Below are 7,320 nucleotides of genomic sequence, written 5' to 3'. Positions count from 1 at the left end.
GCCATAAAATCACGAATTTATTGTAGATTATGAGAATGTATATTGTGATTATCATTGTAGCTTGTTGAACGGATCGGTCTTACGTTCGACACACTAATTGGAATCGGTTGCCACGTTTCGGCATAACAATGGGATCGTTTTGTACCGGGTACCACGTTACGTTATGTTAACAGTTTGGGTTTGGGTTCATGAGAGTACCATTGAATTGGGTTCCACGAGAAGACCATTGACTTGACATAACTATATATCTTAAGAATTTTGAAATTGTGTCTTCTTTGTATGTAATGACTAACATTGTATATGTTCGGTATATGCATGTTTATTATTGTTGTACTGACTTATAGATGTTTCACCTTTTGGGATAGTCGTGTAATCCTACCAGTACACAGTGGTTGTGTATTGATACTGCAGTTGGTTGTTCTTTGTTAAGTATAGGGCATCTTCAGGCAGCTATTGATAGACCTCATCTAGGTGACTATAAAACGTGGGCGAATTCAAGGGTTAGCACAATCTTTCAGGCTGCCATGGATTTTCTTGTATAAGTCCACTCTTTTCGGACTCAGACTATTGTTAAGGTGTTGTTTAGTTTCAGGGTTGTACCTCTTGTTCTTAGAAGTTTCATTAGTAGAGTTTTGGTGAAATGACTTTCAGGTTCTAGAGGTTATTCTTCCGCATTAGTTTGGCTAGTTATCGGTAAAAACGTTGTAGTTTAGGGGGGCTCCAATTTTATTGTCATTTAAACCCGCTTTTGTAACTTTAGATGCTTTAGTTTTCATAAAATTTGTTATTTTGGGTTGTAGTAATGGTTCTCTCACCGGAGGGATAGTGTGGATATCTATCAGGATGGTCTGTGTCGTGATAAATGTGAATCTGTCTGAAGTGCATGAGCATAAATCATGAACATAATTTTGATATTAGAGGCATCAACCCGATGTTGTAATGACTGAACTCTAAGGAATACAGTAAATTATGAATGGATTCATATATCAACTAAAACTCTCTGTGAACATATCACTATCTAATTCTCAACACTTGACTCGGTTCCTCATCTTATCATCTTTCCTTAGGTCTCAAGCTGATACTTTAGAGCTATGGATCTATTCTTTAAATTCTAAGCTAGTCTCTATTCTCTTTACTCTAATACTCAGGATATGCTAATCTCATGGATACTAAACTCTTCACGTGTAGGCACTAAGGTTCCTTCTAAGTCTTGTATCAGAGTTACATCTCATAACTTCTTACGGATTCTATAAAAAGACTTTCTATAACAGTTACCTGCACTGATTTATAGAGTTGCTTAATGTAACTCCTAAGGAAAAAAATAATGTGTGCATCAGCCTATTCCATATTGACAGCTCCTATATACAATCTGGGCACATATGAAATTTTTTGTAAAATTAATTATAGCCTCCTCTAACTATATACGATCTCGGATACATCTCTTAATGTCCTTGTTAATCTGATGACTTAGCCACACTTTATTGCTCTCATCTAAGGGTCAAAATACCACTCTTGTATCACAAACATTCATTGCAAATTAACACCTTAACTTTTCACCTACTTTATGTCAAACCTTCTAGATCAGATCTCAAAACTAACATCCTCGCCCTCATATTGCCTTCATTTTTTTAATCACGATTCTTATCTCAAATTCAAGCTTAGTGTCTAGTACTAAGCACAAATATTAGTACAATTACTCACATAGTATACTAACTTATTACCACTAGATAAAATTTAAAAACACTCAACCTCTAAGACCTCATGACAAGTAGTTAATTTTTATCTGTAGTTTACATGTTTACAGATTACCTTTATATTCCCTTTTACAACTTAATTACTATTTACCCATTCACTATACGTCATTGCTAATTCGTTCTTAACTCTTTATATATTATGACTCTCCTTAATAAAAACACCTTTAGCTTAGATCTATTACCTCAGGATTACTATGTTCTTATATTCAAAACCTATACTTTATCTTCACTAACACAATGAAATATCGACATAAATTCATATCTGGTTAAGGTATACTCTAATTCATCCTAACTGATAATCATTACACTGCTTTCTATCATGAATTCACACAAGATTACAACTCCATAGCCTACACTTAAAGGAACGTTCCTCATAAATGACTTACTAGGTACATGACTACAACTACACACTTTACTCAATAACTATCCCCATTTCTTAGGTTATTACACCTCTAAATGCATACTTCTAACTATGGGCAATTCTACTACTCTTTCTTATAACATCGTAACTCATACTATTGAGCTCTAAAACATACTTCTCTCTTAAAGCGTATCACTTGAAGGAAGGCTTACAAAAGAGAGTTTGGGACACATCGTCTCACTTTTAGCTCGAACACATGATTCACATGAATAAGAGTGTATTTTTTCGAATACAAACACTTAAGCTCACTCATGGGCTTCTTTCGAGTTCCACTGCAGTCTCATGATTTTCTAACGACTTTTGTTAAGAGTAAATCATCGATAAGGGTCTGTGTTTTGATTTTCAACCACCTTAAGTGTTAGGGGTAGTCGAATGGATTTGAAAAATGCACGAGTTTGAATAAATTAGTCATGGTAAAATTCTATCGCACGATTAAGGGTAGAATGGAAATTTTTCTTTAATGTTTGTAGTCCCTTATCGAATGAGTGGGGCCCTCACAACAATAAATTGGATCCTACTAGGACGAGTTTGTAGCAATCTTAGGACGTTTGATCTCTTTGCTTTCATACCAAGTTTTTCACTCTCCGAGCCTATACCCTGGACATAACCGACACTTGAGAACCATTGTTGGTCCACAAGCAAACCCTTGGATCTGACTGACTACTTAGCAGAAGACTTACTCAAGTGATAAAGGTCTTAATATAGAAGTTTGAATAGTTAAACTCAAAGTAAATACTCACCTCAAATTGTCTATTAAAATACTCAATAACATATGTATAATAGTTTGCAAAAAGATCTCAAGGAAAAGTAAATATCGATAGACTTTTCAACTCTATCTACCTATGGAACCTCTAATGTTTAGGATATGTATTGGAACAGAACCCATGACGCCTCAAAACAAATAGATCAAAAGTAAATGTGAAGTCCTTTGCAATGCAATGAGGCTCACCAAAACTATATGGAGTGTAGAGTGATCTTATCGGAGTGCGTGTTGATGATCTTGAACACTTGTATCAGCATGTCGAATGACATTAGTACATTTAGATTCACAAGTATGTAATATAGCCGAGGTGAAATAATTGAATGATGGTATTGGAATATATAACAATATACCCAAATTGAATGTAAGGAAATAAATGAGTTAGATCATTTAAAAGATTTACAAAATACTTTCATATTATTGAGCTCAACATAATAAGTGGTATATAAAATATGTTTTAACTCTATTGAGAGATTCTCTAATCAACAACCATCACTACGAGCTACGTGATGATACAATGTCTTGTCCACACTGTCAAAAGTGTCATATATCGTGCCAGGATATTGAACCTCTCAACTAAGTGGATCCACCAAAAAATAAAGATTCATCTAAAAAGTATAATCCTATACCAATGTTGGCAAGATATGATTTATAGGGGTTGTGAGTTTCTGAACTCTCCCCATATCGGTGCTCAATACTACTCCCAATAATATATATACTCTTGTTCAAATGTATAATTCATACTCTTTCTTAGGTTTGAGATAATTGTTCAAACTTTCCTCTTAAATGAGATAACTGCTCTCAAATATCTTGAAAACTCTTTGCTCATTTAGAAAACAAGATTTCTCTTTGCTCAATGTGAAATTACATTCTTTGGGTTGAGATCTTGGTTATGCTCTTTCTCAAACTCCTCTTCACTTTCTGAAAACTCAGTTTAAACAATTACGTTTTGTTTAAAAGATTCTCCATAAGAACTAAAGGATACTCAAAAAATAGGGTTTTTGTTGAAAAAAAGACCTGAACAGTCAACTCAAGAATCTCAATACAAGATATAACAACCGAATAATCGGCAAATAGAATTCAATAATCAGTACTCAAGAACTCAAAATTCAATATCAACTCAATTCAAGAATACTCAAATCTAAGGATATAAACCTAGATAAATTTCTTACTGATCTGAAAGTAGATGTAGGGCATGATCATGATGCAGTCCAACACAATGATAACATTAAAGTTTGAAGAAGAACTTGATTTGAAGGCTTGAAACCCTAGATTTCATCTTTCTTGCGCTTTTCTTGGAGATGAAGGGTGGGGAAGAACCTTGGATTAAAAACATAAGGATTCTTAAAGAGAATATTGAACTTGGAGTCTTTCGATCTTGAAAAATTGGAAAAATCCTTTTCTTGGAGTTCTTGATCTTTGGAAGGATGAAAATTGGGGGTTTAGAGATTTTATAGACATATTATGATGTTATTAGGTTGTAAGATGGACTTAGAAAAGTTTACTTGGATAAAAGGTAAATAATACCCTTCTAGGAACAGAAGAAAATCATAAAAATCAAAGAAAGTGACCTTTTAATGAATCTTGTCGGCCAAATCGGTGATCTGGAGGTCTCCTAGCCAAAAATACTCGACGGATCACCCATTGGACTTTAGGTGACCAAATCAACAAAAGGTTATGGTTTACAGGTTAATTCGGTAATTCGCCAACCCATTCAGGTAATCACCAATTGAGCAGGTGTGTTCGCCAAATTTTCTAGCTCGAGTATGTTCTAGTAAAACAACCATAACTTTTTACTCCAAACTCAAAATAAGAAAACTTTGATAACATTGGAAAGAAGACTCATAGAACTTTAATTTGATAGATCATAGGACACCTACTTCAATATATTATGAGAAATATGAGTGTTTAAATTTGACCTTTATATAAACTCATGCGAGAACATAGCCAATAGGAATACTTTGAACTTGACTTGGTGTTTGAGCACCCTTATAACACTAGATCACTTTAGATATTCTTTCATACACTTGACTAGCATTTTTCCATATATTTTCAAAAAAAATTGGCAAATATTATTTGAGTGAATTTCACCATGTGTTTGGTCATAGTATTTGGAAAACATATATCACATTTTTTAAAAATGTGATTTATACCCATAAGTTTTAAAAATTATCAAAACTAACTATACGTTTGTATTACATAGAAAAATAGAATAACAAGATGCATGACTTCCATAATAAGTTGGATCTTCGTTACAACAATTAGAAAGTAGTGTCCATGACATTGGATCAATGTGATTGCTTGGAGTTAGTGCAACAAACTTCATTCCATACATTGTAAAGTAGATGAAACACATGACTTTGTTACCCCGAGTCGATTGTTCATCATTTTCATCAGTAACCATATCATCACTTTTATATTCACCGAATATTTCATCATTGTTTTGGTGTTCACATAAAAAATTATGTAATAGTGCAAACAACTATTATATATGGTGTTTTGGTAAAATATAAAAGTTTGATGTAGAATTTTAAGGTTTAAAAGCTCCCAAATAATGAGAATTGGTCGAAATACTAACTTTTCCTAGTATTTGAAAATTTGGGTTATTTGCCAAACATATTTGTCAAATAATGACAAATTGTATAGACGAACACTATTTATCAAAAAAAAAATCCAAATTTTACTCGAGAAGATCTGTGGCCAAACGGGTCCTTAGATGAGGCCTTTTAGCTCGACCAGAGTAAATCTGCTAACCTATGAGGCTTGAGTAGAACTAGGCTGAATACGCCCTATGATAAAAAAAAAAATTAACATAGAAAACATAAAAATAAAATAAAGTACTAAAAATAATAAGAGTACAAACTTAAAGATAACGTATAATGGATAGGATAATATTATCTTTTGTGTGTTTATTGAGATTGTAATAAAATTATGTTTATGATCCTAGCTAAAACTAGTTATATTTTTACTTATTAACACTTTAGTTTTATGAAGATTATTTTTATTTTGATTTGAATAATTGCTTACAATGTAAAGATGTTGTAAATAATGTATTTTGTGGATATCATGTGATGAGCCCCGATATTACTACATCAGGTCATAACCTGTAAAAGATTTATAGACCTCGATAGTAGTAAAAAGATGGGGAAAAGGATAAATATGTTTTTAATCTATCGTAAATAATATGCAGATATTTTAAGTTATATTTTTGGAATATTTAATGCTCCTGTTATTAAAAAACTAGAGCATATATGTCTTTCGCTCTAATGAAAGACTAAAAAGAGACATAGGGCACAATTGTATCCGTCTATCCAATATTTAATAAATATCAAGTCAATCGATAAGATTATGACATGTGTATGTATGTTAGTATAAATGATATATATGCTCTAGATTTTGAACAATAGAAGTAACAACGTCCTAAAAATATGACAAAAAATATTCGAATACCATTTACAATAGTTCAAGATATATTTGTCTTTTTTCCCTAAAAAAAATGACGCAAAAAAAAGAAAAAATTACTACTTTCCTATCTTCTGTCCATCTCTTTTTACTACTCTCTCCTTCTTTGCTCTTGTCATTTCATTCCATCTCTCATTTTCTATATTTTTTAATTCAAATTTTAATATATTTATCTTTATTTATAACAAAAGAAAGTTAATCAAATTCGAAAAAACCTCATATACAATAAAATAATACTTTTCTGATAATAAAAAAGAATTGTGGTGAAGTAATAAATATTTTCTCATTCTTAATAAGAGATTTCGATTAAATCTCCTTATATGAAGTCATCTTTATTAGAAAATCTTTATTTCTGATATGAGATTTTTTAACATGAATTCAAATTTAGTTACGCTTTAGTGTGATTTAAGAAAATTTATTTTCCTATAGAGTTCTATCCGAAATATTTTATATAATGATAGAGATTTAAAATTGAATTGATATAATCAAATATTTACTTGATAAATTTATACTAAAAACCACCAGAAACATAATGCCAAATTTGAATTAAAAACCATTAAAACTTGTACTAAGTCCTTCAAAGCCAATAAGAAGACAACATATGCAACTACCAACACAAAAACTCCCTATATAATGGACATTATAAGCAATCGAAAGTTTTAAATAATTTGATTTTTTTATTTGTGATTTGAGATTTAAAGCATATTTGACATTGTTGTTGGGAGGTTTAAAACATTTATTTATAAAAAAACATTTTGTTAGTTATTTTAAATTGTAGCTACGGAATGTAAATTGAGAAATCATAACTAAGGAGCCATATAACGATCACATATAGCAAATACAAAATTCAAATTTGTATGTTATAGCAAAGTTTGCATAATTGTGTTTCATAGCAAACATATATATATATATATATATATATA

This window comes from Solanum pennellii, chromosome 3, assembly GCF_001406875.1.
Source record: "Solanum pennellii chromosome 3, SPENNV200".
Lineage (NCBI taxonomy): Eukaryota > Viridiplantae > Streptophyta > Magnoliopsida > Solanales > Solanaceae > Solanum > Solanum pennellii.
Note: the sequence above shows the minus strand (reverse complement) of the source record.